At 48.7% G+C, this 12559-nt stretch overlaps 1 protein-coding gene and 1 non-coding gene across 35 annotated transcripts in view; one reads left to right on the top strand and one right to left on the bottom strand.

The window, feature by feature from the left end:
- The window catches only part of TCF7L2 (transcription factor 7 like 2), a 199209-nt gene that overhangs the window by 32098 nt on the left and 154552 nt on the right, over positions 1 to 12559 (top strand). The window lies entirely within an intron of this gene.
- On the bottom strand, positions 9358 to 9430 carry TRNAE-CUC. Its single transcript has one exon. It is a non-coding gene; the product is annotated as a tRNA-Glu (tRNA).

Here is a 12559-nt window from a genome sequence, read left to right as displayed (position 1 = left end):
TTTTCCAAGATGTCTGCAGTGGGTATGCAAGGCTGAGGTGAAGTGCTCTCAGCTGTGGTTGATCTAGGGTTTTGTGAGCCTCGGGAGCTATAACCCGAGTTGCCCATTTCTTTTGTGTTTCCATTTTGAAAACACTGACATTTGCTCGTGACTAACAACTCTTCTACACGATACATCAAGAGGATGATCAAGAATAACGAAGTGGTCAAGCGCTTGACTCTAGAGTCAGACAGCCCCACCTCTGAATTCTGGCTTTGCTGTTTTGAGGCTTTGTATCATCTTGAGCTGGTACTTTCCTAAACCTCAGTTTCCCTGCCTGTAAAATAGACATAGTAAAAAATGTTCTTCCAAGGATTATTGTGATAACAGAATGAAATAACATTGTGGCTTTTGCCTTTATTTTGGTAAAGAAACACTTCAGGGGAAATATGAAGCTGAAGCTCCCCCCATGCCCACAGCCCTGAATGAATTTAGTAGAACAGGCTCTTTATTTGGGGTCTGCAGTGTGTCCATTACTCTAGGGATGCCTGAATGCAATGACGTAGCCCCTGCCCTGTAGGGCTGCACAGTCTTTCGGGAGAAGAAAGTGCTCAGCGGAGTAGGGTGTCTGGAATTGTGACTCCCTGCCTTTGGTGCCACTCACTTTGGTCCAAGGGTTTCTTTCTGTCTGTCTTCCATTTGACTGAATGAAAACAGTGTGGGTCTCTTTCTGTCTGCCTTCTGCTCGTGGTTCCTGTAAGTCACTCACCCTTCTATTTTTCTTAACTTCCCCCTGACCCCCCAGGTTGAACATTTGCCTTATCACTGGTACATATGTGAGTCCTGCCTCAGTTTTTCTATCTATGAAATGAGACGGCTGTGTGATAAGGTAGGGTAAATACCTCACATGTTTGAGGTATTCTTGTGGTTCTCTCGTGTATGGGAACTGAGGCTTTGTTCACTGGGCAGTCATCACTGCAGGAAGAACTTTAAGTAGCAAAAAGAGAAAAGAATAGATGTTGTTTGTTGAACTTTTGCTATGTGTCAGTTTCTAGAACATGCCATATAATTTTAAACTGAATGCTCAAGGCAACTTTGTGCATCATCCCCATTTTACAGTTGAGAAAACTGAAGAAAGTTAGGGGACTTTCCCCCAAATACATGGCTATTAAGTGACCACACTGTGATTTGCATCTGGGCCTGGTTGGATGCTATGTAGTTGCTACTTTGACATGGAAATGGAAGGCTGCTGCTGGGAATATGGCTGGGTTCCTCTTTGGACACATCGACCTTGGGGGTGAATTGGAATCCTTTTGCAAGTGAGTAATTGGATGTGGTTGCCCATCTCTGCCTCTAAAACAAAAACCTCTTTTCCCCTCCAAGGTCCAGTGTAGATCTGAGTCTGGGCTGAATTTCTCTGGTGTGCGTGGTCGAGGCCTTGCTTGTGGGCCCGTGGGCACCTCACGAGTCTGCGCGTGCCTGACCCTGGTGATGATCAGCACCCTCAGGTGTGGGCCTCCTGTGAAACCCCTCTTTCCTGTCTCTGCCTCTGGGGTTAACCATTAAGAAAAAATAGCCAGAGCACTTTGGAAAGTCACATGCTAGGTTTCTCCTATGTCCTAGAATCTGTCTTAATTCATTTTCCCCTTTGCTTTTGCTTTCAGAGGAAAGGAAAAAAAAAAATTGATAGTCAATGCTAATAATTGTGGCATGTAATGTAATTGGAAGTGTTTCATTGACATGCTCATGAGAGTTTCCGGCTCATCTTCGGCTTGGATGTAGCACTAGACTTGCCTTGAGTGTCTTGTACAAGCCTTTGAAGCAGGTAGACCATATTATAAATAGGCGCGTTGCTATGGTGAGGATGGCAGTCCTTGCTTGCTGTGGGTAACCTTTTCTACCTTCTCGGACACTGTTTTAAAACAGCAGCATGATAGCATTTCATCTAATTTGGACCGAGGTGGGGGTAGATGAATCAGTGAGATTGAGGTCTAAACATTTTTTTTTTTTTTTTAAATGATGTTTTGGGGGTTTCAGCTCACCTAGCACTATGGAATATTTTGTAGATCGGGCTTTCTCATCATTTATTTAGAAATATGTTTTCTAATGGATGGGGTGAGGGGATGGTGGTAGGTAGGGGGCTGGGCTTTATTCTCTTTCCCCCTCCTTCCTTCCCCAAGCATTTCTGTGAATTTGTTGGCTTTGATGCCCAGCAGCTCGTACTGTGAAATGAAAGTTCAGGTTGGCATGATGTAGGAATGATTATTCTGAGTAGTGTGTTTCCATTACTGTTAATAATATAAAGACAATTGCCTGCCTCTCAGGACTCCTGCACGTGGCCCACAAAGAGTTATTTCTCCACAGAGTTGGACACACAGCAGTGGGGGCTGGAGTGTTTTATTAGTGACTGTCCTGCAGATCCCCAGGGCAACTCAAATTAGGCAGATTTATTTTTTATTTTTCCCCGTTGCTTGAAGGACAACTTTTAATTATAGCCATTAAATATCAGAGCAGTTTCAGGTTGGTGAAATTTATTTCCCTTCCCCCAGTCATACTTCCTAATTCCTTAAATTTGGGAGCAGGTGCACAATCTCACAATCTGAAAGGATGTTAAAAATTAACATGACAGGTGCTTCTAGTTCTTTCACATTTTCAAATGTGTTTCTCACCTTTAAAATGGGAGTAGTGCTTACTCATCCAGTGGGAAGTTTAAAGCACCAAAAGGGACACCGTGTGGTTGAAGCCCTCTGGGGAGAAGTGATGTGAGGCAGGCGTTTAAATGTGAGACCGTTCTGTGTCTTTTGGTCACAGTCTGAATCCTGTACTTTTATAGCTCAAAGCTGCCTCTTGCCTTCTTGGAAGCCCCATCAAGGTGCGCATTCCTGTGGCCTTCCTCAGGTCCTGGATCTCTCCTGGCCAGGCAGAGGGGCCCGGAGCTGTGGCTTCTTTCAGTACCTTTGGGGCCTCAGTTTCCCTCTCTGGGAAGTGGGTGTGGCAGAGATCTTATTAGTGGAGTACCCCTCCTGAATTCAGGCTCCTGAGGGGTTCAGAAAGCAGGGACCCCCTCCTCCAGAGAGGAAAAGCCACGGGGGAGTGTCTCCCATTGCCCAGAGGGCTCAGGGTGTGACCCTTCGGCCGGGATGGTCCTTCTTTGCCAGCCTGGGCCGCCTGGCACCTTGAGCAGAGATCTCCCTGGGGAAGGCGGCAGGGGCTTTGGAAGGAGAACTCTGGCTTGCTGTGATCACCAGCCCCAGGCTAGTGAACCTGTGGCTTCTCCCTCTGGTTCCCCAGGAGACCTCGCCTGGGTCAGGAAGGAGGACAGAGGTGGTTGCCGGGGCCAGTGGGGAGATGAAATGCCACGGGGGCCAGCATCGTGCCGAAAGCCGGGCAGCATGTAGACCTCAGGATGGACTGGCCTATGTATGTATTTGGAAGTATTTCTAGAGGGTAACCTCACTGGCTAAAATGCGTGTCTGAACAAGAGCCCCGTTGTTCGTTCAAGCCCTGTTGCACTGGCAGGATGCGGGCAGCGAGGCCTGGGGAGGGGCGGGCCCTGATTCCCTCCAGGACGCCCCATGCCAAGCCCAGGAGAGCGCTTCCCATCCGTCCCCTCGGGTGGTGGGATTGGGCAACCTGGCGAGCAGACAATGCACGTCGGTGGCATAGATTCCATTCCACACACCACCCTCGCCTCCTCTCCCCAGCCCTGGGAGGGAGACATGCCCTCCGGGAGACACCCAACCCCAACAAAGAGACTTTTGTGGGAACTGGAGGTGAGAATGCACGGGCGTTGGGATTCCTGGGTTTGAGTTCCAGCTCACTGCCAATCGCCTGGGCGCTGGGCTAACATTTCTGGAATCAAAAAGAAGTGCAGTCTGCCCAGCGAGGCCTCCTGAACTAGACGCTGCTGGGCACTACGCTTGCATTGTCTTCGCCAAGGGCTTGGAGCTCCTGGGAGGAGAGGGAATCGTGGGACATGGGATGGAAGGTGGTTAGAGCATCCCGTGGAAGGCTCCAGGCTCTGCCCTTCCCCCACCCTCCAGGCCTCTCCTGAAGTAATCTGCATTGATCCTTCTCTGAGATTCTGGAATGAGGTGTTAGGTCATTATGCTTCAGGCTTTTGTGATCAGAGAACTCTTGTTGAAAATTGAGATTTCTTGTGTGTCCTCTTTCTACCCCATTTACTGATCAGAATCTCTGAAGGCAGGACCTGGGAGTGTGTCTTTAGAAATAACATGCTTGTAAAGATGCTTTCTGCCGTCGGCTGCCTCCTGCTCCCCGCCCTGCATTGGACCAGTAGCTCTCCTGAGATGTATATATTTACAGTCCATATGATTGTCTTACTTAAAGTATACAATTTGATGATTTGGGGTATATTTACAGAGTGGTGTAACCATCTGCATTATCTTGTCCCAGAAGGTTTTTATCACACACCCAAAAAGGAACCACATACCCATTAACAGTCACCCCTCATTTCCCCCACCCCTGTGGATTTACCCAATACTTGACATTACATATAAACAGAATCATGAAATATATAGCTTTTTGTGTCCTGCTTCTTCTGCTCAGCATCATGTTTTCAGGGTTCCTCCATCTTTTAGCATATATCAGGTTTTCATCCCTTTTTGGGGGCCAAATAATATTCCATTGTATGGATATACACCACATTTTCTTTGTCCATTCATTGGTTTTTGTATGGATGTATGTTTTCCTTTCTCCTAGGTGTATACCTATGAGTGGAATTTGCTGAATTTTATGCTCTTAATAGCTCTACGTTTAACTTTTTTAGGAAGAGCCAGATTTCTCAGACTTTGGATTCTGTGATGTGCCCTGTTGTGTCGGGCAATATGTGACTTTTCTTTGCCAGAGACAAGATATAAAGACTGCCTGTTAAAAAAACAGGTCACGTTAAATCCCCCCAACCCCGCCTGTCGCCCGCCCCAGGCATTGGTTTAATTGGATGGATACCATCCGTTACCCTCCTGTAACCCAGGGGGGTTTTGACCCCAGCTCCCTGATACAGTCACCTGGAAGCTTCTAGAAAATAAAAGCTTCATCTCCAGATCAGTTAAATTAGAATCTCTAGCTACTGGAGTTTTGACCTGAGTTTTCACAAGTCAGTATTGAGTCTTTCTCTCCTTTCTCCCAAGGGTGAGAAGAAAAGGCAGAGAAGGACTTGTTGGTGCTGAGTAGATAGAGTCTAGGAAGATCCCAACACCCTCAGGTGTAAATGGGAACCTGGGACTTGGGCAGGGAAATGGGAGGAACTTGTGAGAGGTGACCTTTGGCTGGGATGGGGGAGGGGAGTCTCTTAACCTCTATACAGTTTGGCTGTAATTATTTTCGAGCTGAAGCACATAATAATACCCATAGAGAGGGCTGCTGGGAGAGTCCTTGCTTCCTTGACAGTGGCTGGACTTGGTTGTTGCGAGGTGGTCTGTCTGTCTCAGCCTGGGGGCGGGGCCCCAGGTGACCACCCCAGTCTCCTGCAGGGAGACTGATGAGGGATGGGGAGATGCACTGCTGGGACTTACTGTGGTGGCCTCGGGCATGTCACCACATGCCGGGAGCTCAGAGGGAGGGACAGCTCCAGGAGGACCTTTCACCTGGGCTCCTCTGTGGATCAGGTCATCTCCTGCGCTGGCCGCTGCTGGGTGTTTCGGTGAAATTGGTATAAATGTCACTCGCTCTGCACTTGCCTCTCTGAAGCTTCCTCCCAGGGGTCCTCGCCTCCCTCAGGACTGCCCCTCCGTTTCCTTCTGTATAGTGATCACTCGCTGGCTGGCATCGTCCTTTACCTGTGTTGTCCCTTCCCCACCTGGAGGTTCACACCAGGGGGACAGGAGGCGTCAGTTCATTGCTTTCTCCTCATTGCCTCGGGGGCTCCAGAAATATCCTGAGTAACTGAGTTATTGAGTCTTCACCTCAAGTATCCAATGACTGTGGGGATGTAGCTTTGAGCCTCTGGAAGCTGAGACCCTTTTCTTTTATTTAATAAATTATATTCAAGAAGAAATAATAATGGTCAACATTTTTTTTTTAAGACACCAGATAAGCCCACTTTATTGTTTATTAAAAAAATATGACAATCAGGAGTTTTTGTAGTATACCTCTTCTGGGGCATACATAAATAGAAAAAGTTTGTACTACATAAAAGGCATTATCAGATTGAACTAGGAAACTGGAAGTGGGTTGGCAGTTGTTTAAGGAGATTAAAAAATAACATTTATTTAAATACCGTGTCTTTTTCTGATACTTTATAAATCTTAGTCTGGTCAAAAAATTCTTTCTGGTTATGGAACAATCCGACCCAGTAAATAATGATCAACACTTATTGAAAAACTTGTGTCCTGCATGTGGCTAAGGACTTTATTATCTTTGTTATACCTTATCACAGTCCCTCAAGTTTGGTGGTCATGGACAGCTTCCCTGTATATAGGGTGAGGAGCAGGTCAGTAGGAAGTACAGCCTAGATTAGGGCCCTGATCCCACTCTAGAGCTCTTAGATCTCTGTTGCCTCTAGGGAGGGAATTAACAAATAAAAAGAATCCTGTGCATTGAAAAAAAAGATACTTGGGGAGGAGGAGGATGCTAACCAAAATGGTCTGTGCTTCCTGTCAAGGTATTTGTTAGGGCACCAGGAAATAACTCTGCCTTCAGTGATACCCAAGGTGATGCTAAATTGGTTTTTGCCTAAAAGCCAGAAAAGTGGTAATGTGCTGGTCCACGTGGCTAGGATACTGACGCTGGCCACTCAGTGGAGAGAGCTGAGTATGAGCCTGGCCCCTCTTCCCTCCCCACCCCCCCAGGATCCAGAAGGTTGTCCTCGTTGTCAACCATCACCCAAGACCCGGGCTTCCTGAGCGTTGAGTGATGGCCATAGGAAGCAGTTAGCCCAGACCTCCGTGAGGCCCTTGGCAGAGGCTGGAGTACTCACCAGTGATCCTCATCCAGCAAGGCCAGAGGCCACGGTTGGCACCTCTCCTTCCTCAGCTGGCTTCTACAGGGCATGGTGCTCTCTGGCCACCAGCAGTTAGCATGTGTGAAGCCAGCAGGCTGATTGATGCAGGGTGTATAGTATGCCCGGTTAGGGCCTTCTAGCCAAAAGGGGCCAGACAGACTGTTTCGTTTACATCCTTGTTTTCAGATCAGGAACTGAGAGGGAGATGAAGGTCATAACTCCTCAGTGGCGGAGCTATGGCTAGAGCCCAGGGTTCTAGAGGGGAAACTTCTGCGGGTTTGGGGTACTTCACAAGGGCCTTCTGTCTTCTGAGACCCTGTGCTCCTCAGAGGTTAGAATTTATTTTGGGGAAGGATAAAACACAAGAAGTGGGGTTCCTGCTCCACCATGATTGTGAGGGGTGATGAGGGTGGTGGTGCGGAGCTGAACTGAAGTCCAAGTGGTTCTAAGGAGTTTAGCGAGACCCTGCTCAGGTATCCTTTTCCTCAGAAAATAACAAAGCAATGACGTTTCTGAAGAGATCTTGAAGCCTGTTTGCTGTGGGCTTTGTAGTCATTACATGGTGAGTTGGGTATTAATAATTTCCTCCCTACTGCCCACTGTTGGGCAAGTCACTTAGCCTTGGCACATCTGTGAGAATTGTCTGCAGCTGGTAGAGCATTTCTCAACTTGGAGGGGACCTCAGCCTAATGGGGCAGGTTGGCTTACACAGACCACAGGTCCGTCAGCATCTGAAAAAGTAGATGGAGGGACTTCCCTGGTGGTCCAGTGGTTAAGACTCCGATCTTCCACAGCAGGGGCACAGGTTTGATCCCTGGTTAGAGAAAAAGATCCTGCATGCCGCATTGTGTGACCAAAAAATAATAAAAATTACACACACACACACACATAAGAAAAGTGAAAGTGTTTTGCTCAGTTGTATACAACTCTTTGGAACCCTGTGGACTGTAGCCTGCTAGGCTCCTCTGTCCACAGTATTCTCCAGGCAAGAATACTGGAGTGGGTTGCCATACCTTTCTTCAGGAGATCTTCCTGACACAGGGATCAAACTCAGGTCATTTGCATTGCAGGCAGATTCTTTACTGTCTGAGACCAGGGAAGCCCCTATATGTAAGCAGTGGAGAAATTATGGTTTGTCTTGGTTTGAGTTGCAATGTTTTGTTTTGAAACTTTAACATGAAGGGAGGATGGGAGGGGTGTTTTGTTCATCTGCAGGGCAACCAGATGAAAGCCGAGAGGCACCAGCCCTGAGGTTCTCCACCATGGCTTCCCTGGTGGCTTAGCTGGTTAAGAATCCGCCTGCAGTGTGGGAGACCTGGGTTCGATCCCTAGGTTGGGAAGATCCCCTGGAGAAGGGAATGGCTACGCACTCCAATATTCTTGCCTGGGGAATCCCCATGGACAGGGGAGCTGCAGTCCACGGGGCCGCAAAGAGTCAGACACAACCAAGCACGCACTAGGCCTGAGGGGCTCATTGTGAGATCCTTGGGGAGCTGATGATGATGGCATTGGTTGATAGCCACATGGCCATCCCCCAGAGGCTGAAAAGGAGGAAGAGGCCCATGGGCCTCGCTGGGAAGGGCCTTGTTGAGCTGCTGCCTTCCGGGAAAGGATTGACACCCTTCCCCGACCAGGGAGGAGGCCAGGGACCAGAGAGGACCAGCCCACCCAGTGGTTGCACCTTCAGAGTGCCTCCTGGTCTCATTCACTCTGTCCTGCCCGTCCGGATTGCCTTCTCAGACCCGGGGTCAAACTCAACGAGATTCTGTGTTGGTTTCTTTTCCCGTGGAGCTGGGGTGTTATACTGAGTCCCAGTCCCTTACCTCATGAATGCTCTTGGCGGTGAGCATTGTCCTCTCTGAGCAGTTTTATCAGCGACCCAGTATTGTAAGCTAATCCATCATACCTGGCCTCCTTCTGCATGGACTTTATTCTGATTTCCAGTGTGTTATGTTTATGGAGGAGATGGTTAATCAGCTGCCTTGACAATTAAAAGAAAAAGGCGCAGGGAGGGCTATCCTGGGGATATTCTTGATGGTGGCCTGGCCCAGGCCACCAGAGCCTAAGTTCTGTTCGTGCTTAGTCACTTTCTGGTTGTACAAACCAGCCTTCCAGATTTAGTTTTTTTTATTTGTAAATTGAGTTGGACTAAAAATATTTCTTAGTTTTTCATATACGAAGACCAACTCCCCCCCCATCTTTTTACGTGTAAATTTTCTTGGAGGGTAGCATTCATGAAAGGAAAAGGGGGAGTAAAGCTGTATGGAGCAGGGGAGATGCCAGAGGGCAATGCTGATAGGAGAAAGTGTTTGCCAGTCCAGGGAGTGAGAAGATACCCTGCCTCCCCTGCCTTTTTTTTTTTTTTTCATTTATTTATTTGGCTGTTCCAGGTCTTAGTTTTGCAATATGGGATCTAGTTCCCTGACCAGAGTTCGAACCTGGGTCCCCCGCATTGAGAGCACAGAGTCTTAGCCACTGGACCACCAGGGAAGTCCCGAGAAGACCCATTTTTAAGTGGTGAAAATTACACAGACTCTCCTCCCTTCATCAGACCTTAACACAACCCTCCGTTACTGAGTGGTTACCAAGCTAAGTCCCTGATAGACATTTTGCGGTTCCAGCCCTGCGTGAGGCACACGCCTTTCCAACTGAGCAAACATGGGCACAGGAAAGGCAAGTGACTTGCTCAGAGTCACACGGAAAGGAAGGGCTTAGAAGCCCAAGCGCTTAGCTGCTGCATCTCCTCTCATTAATATTCATGTCTGCTCTGTATTTGCTGATGGAGAACCATATGCCGTGACCACAGGCTCTTAAGAATTTGGTTAATGCCTTCGCATGAGCTCATGTGTTTGTTAGCCATCAGCACATGAGCATCCAATGAAGAGGCAGGTTCAGCAGAGGGAGAGATTCTTCCCGTGTCCGCTCCGTCTGTCTGGCTTGGTGATGAATGCGGAAGTGATGCTGGCTCCCCACGCTTTCCATGTGTGCATGGGACTTTCTAGCTAACCGGGTTCTCTGCTGCAGGACGACTCTGTCCATCCAGACCTGTGCAGTGGGCTAATGGAAACGGTCCTGGGTCATCGTGTCTGTGTTCCATGTGGCTGAATAGGCAGTTGGTCCCTGACCTGAGGGTAGCACCCCTCAGCCTAGGAGGTGTTGGACCTCCTCCTCCGTGGGGAGGTCCTGTAATAACAGGAGCCCTGATATTACATAACAGTCCCTTGGCTTAGCTTGGTGCCTTCCTCCTGGGAAGCTGTCTGTGATCTGCAGATGCCATCTTGGTTTGTTTTCTGGGAGGAGAGGGGGAAGCTGCCCAAGACTTGAGTTCCTCTGTGAGGGATTTGAATACAGGTCAGTGGGGTTACTGGGGCAGTCTGTCCTGGTCTGGATACAAAACTGAACACCCTGAAGTTTCAATTATTTGTCCCATAGGTGTAAGGTCTGTGTTAGAAAACTGTCCTGGCCCGAGGACTTCCCTGTTAGTAGAACTTAGTGCTAGGAATTCTCTGGTAGTTCAGTGGTTAGGATTTCGTGTTTTCATTGCCAAGGGTGTGGGTTTAATCCCTGGTCGGAGAACTAAGATTCCACAGGGAATGTGGTGTGGCAAAAAAAAAAAAAAAGGGAAGAGAACTTGGTGCTACTGTTCAATTTTGGGCTTCCCTGGTGGCTCAGATGGTAAGGAATCTGCTTGGAATGCCAGAGACCCGGGTTTGATCCCTGGATCAGGAAGATCCCCTGGAGAAGGGAATGACTAGCCAATCCAGTATTTTTGTCTGGGAAATACCATGAACTCAGGGGCCTGCCATGGGGTCGCAGAGAGTCAGACATGACTAAAGCGACTACCACTTTCACTTTCAATGGGTGTTGTCTATAGATCTCAGGAACTGTGTGGATCCTTGGAAATGCCAAAGAGCTTGTAGTTTTGACCACTCATGTCTATAAATACCCTTGTCTATATTGTGTTGAAACGAAAAGGTTGTGCAGACTGGATTGAGGAGAGCTGGACTGAATCTTGGATGCCTTGATGTACCTCCCCAGGGCCTGTTTTCTTTTTTGTAAGATGAAATGGGGAGTGGGCTGTCTTCATAAATGTCCTTTAGCGTGGAACCCCAGGAGCTTCCTCCAAAAGGTCTGGAACTGAGTACTTCTCGGGGAGTCTGCATGAGCGGTCACCTGTTGGAGAATTCAGATGCTCATTGAGAGGTCCGAGAAGTCCTGCATAAAAGAGAATCCAGATAGCTCTTTGTTGGCCTGAGCAGTGCCCACTGGGAACTGTGGGATTAGGTGATGCTTGAGCAGTCTCCCAGGGGTAAGATGAATCTCACTCCCTTTCTTTAATCCATCTGACATGGGTCACAGGTGTGTCCGCTGGGTCAAGGGATGGTCCCTGTCTTGGACTAGCAGGCTGTGAGAGAAGGAGCGTAGCATTACTGGTGCTTCTCTATTTCATCACCCAGAAAGCCAAGCTCTGGAGGGAAGAGGACAAATCAAGACCCACCAGGATTGGGGCTTGAGACCCTTGGCAAATAGAAGTATGCAGTTGAATAATGGGGGGCTTCCCAGGTGGCACTAGTGGTAAAGAACCCGCCTGCCAATGCAGGAGACTCAGGATTGATCTCTAGGTTGGGAAGGTCCCCTGGAGAAGGGAATGGCAACCCACTCCAGTATTCTTACCTGGAGAATCCCATGGACGGAGGAGACTGGCAGGTTACGGTCCATGGGGATCGCAAAGATTCGGACACGACTGAGCACTGACTTGAGTTGAATAACTGTCAGAAAGTTGGCCGTGGTCTGGCTCTTCTTTTCAAAGGTGAGCAGTCTTCAGGCCTAGAGAGGCCATGTGACCTGCCTACAAGCTGCAGTTCACTGACAATGGCTCAGGTTTAATGAATCACTCAGAGCAAGACATCGGAGCTGTTTAATCTGCCAGATGGTGTTGGGGTGATGTCTTTCCTGGACAGTGTAAGCAACGCTGTTTTCTTAGGATGGCCTTTGGCAGTGCTCTTGTTGTCCCAGCCCTGGCAAACTATCTCTTGGGCCTGGAGGGGAGGGCCCGAGATCACGCCTCTGGTAGAAGGCTCTGAGCACAGGAGCATAGCACGTGGTGTGCTGGCTCCGCCCATGCGAGCCACGGCGCAAGATTTGCTTCGCTGCCTTCGGTTGGACAGACATTTTTCTTTTTCTTTTCGGGGTATTTGATGTGGTTGGGTCATATTTCTCCTCCTCCAAATTCCCTGTTCGTGCTGCACCCTCCAGTCCTCAGCCGTCCGTTGCACCAGCCAGCCACAGCCTCCTCATCGCTTTTAACTGTGTGCAAACTGGGTTTTGACAAACATGATGAACTGGGTATTTTTGGAAGGCTCCAGAGGGCAGGCCTGGAGTCAGGAATGTTTCCTGCAACCCCTGCATCCAGTGGGCGGGCCTCCGTCACCCTGCCCTGGGGTGGGGATGTGCCTGCTGGGAAGCCGGGGCAGCCGAGGAGGGTTGGAGAACTCCAAGCTTTCCCAAGCCTTTGGAAGACTCCTAGGAAAGCGGAGCCTGAAACTTTTATCATCACGACTACAGGTGAAAGACTTTCATTTGGCTGTGCTGGTCCAACAAAGACTATTTTATTTATGT

This window comes from Cervus canadensis, chromosome 8, assembly GCF_019320065.1.
Source record: "Cervus canadensis isolate Bull #8, Minnesota chromosome 8, ASM1932006v1, whole genome shotgun sequence".
NCBI lineage: Eukaryota > Metazoa > Chordata > Mammalia > Artiodactyla > Cervidae > Cervus > Cervus canadensis.
The sequence above is the reverse complement of the archived record's forward strand: the minus strand, read 5'-3'. Positions and strand labels throughout refer to the sequence as shown.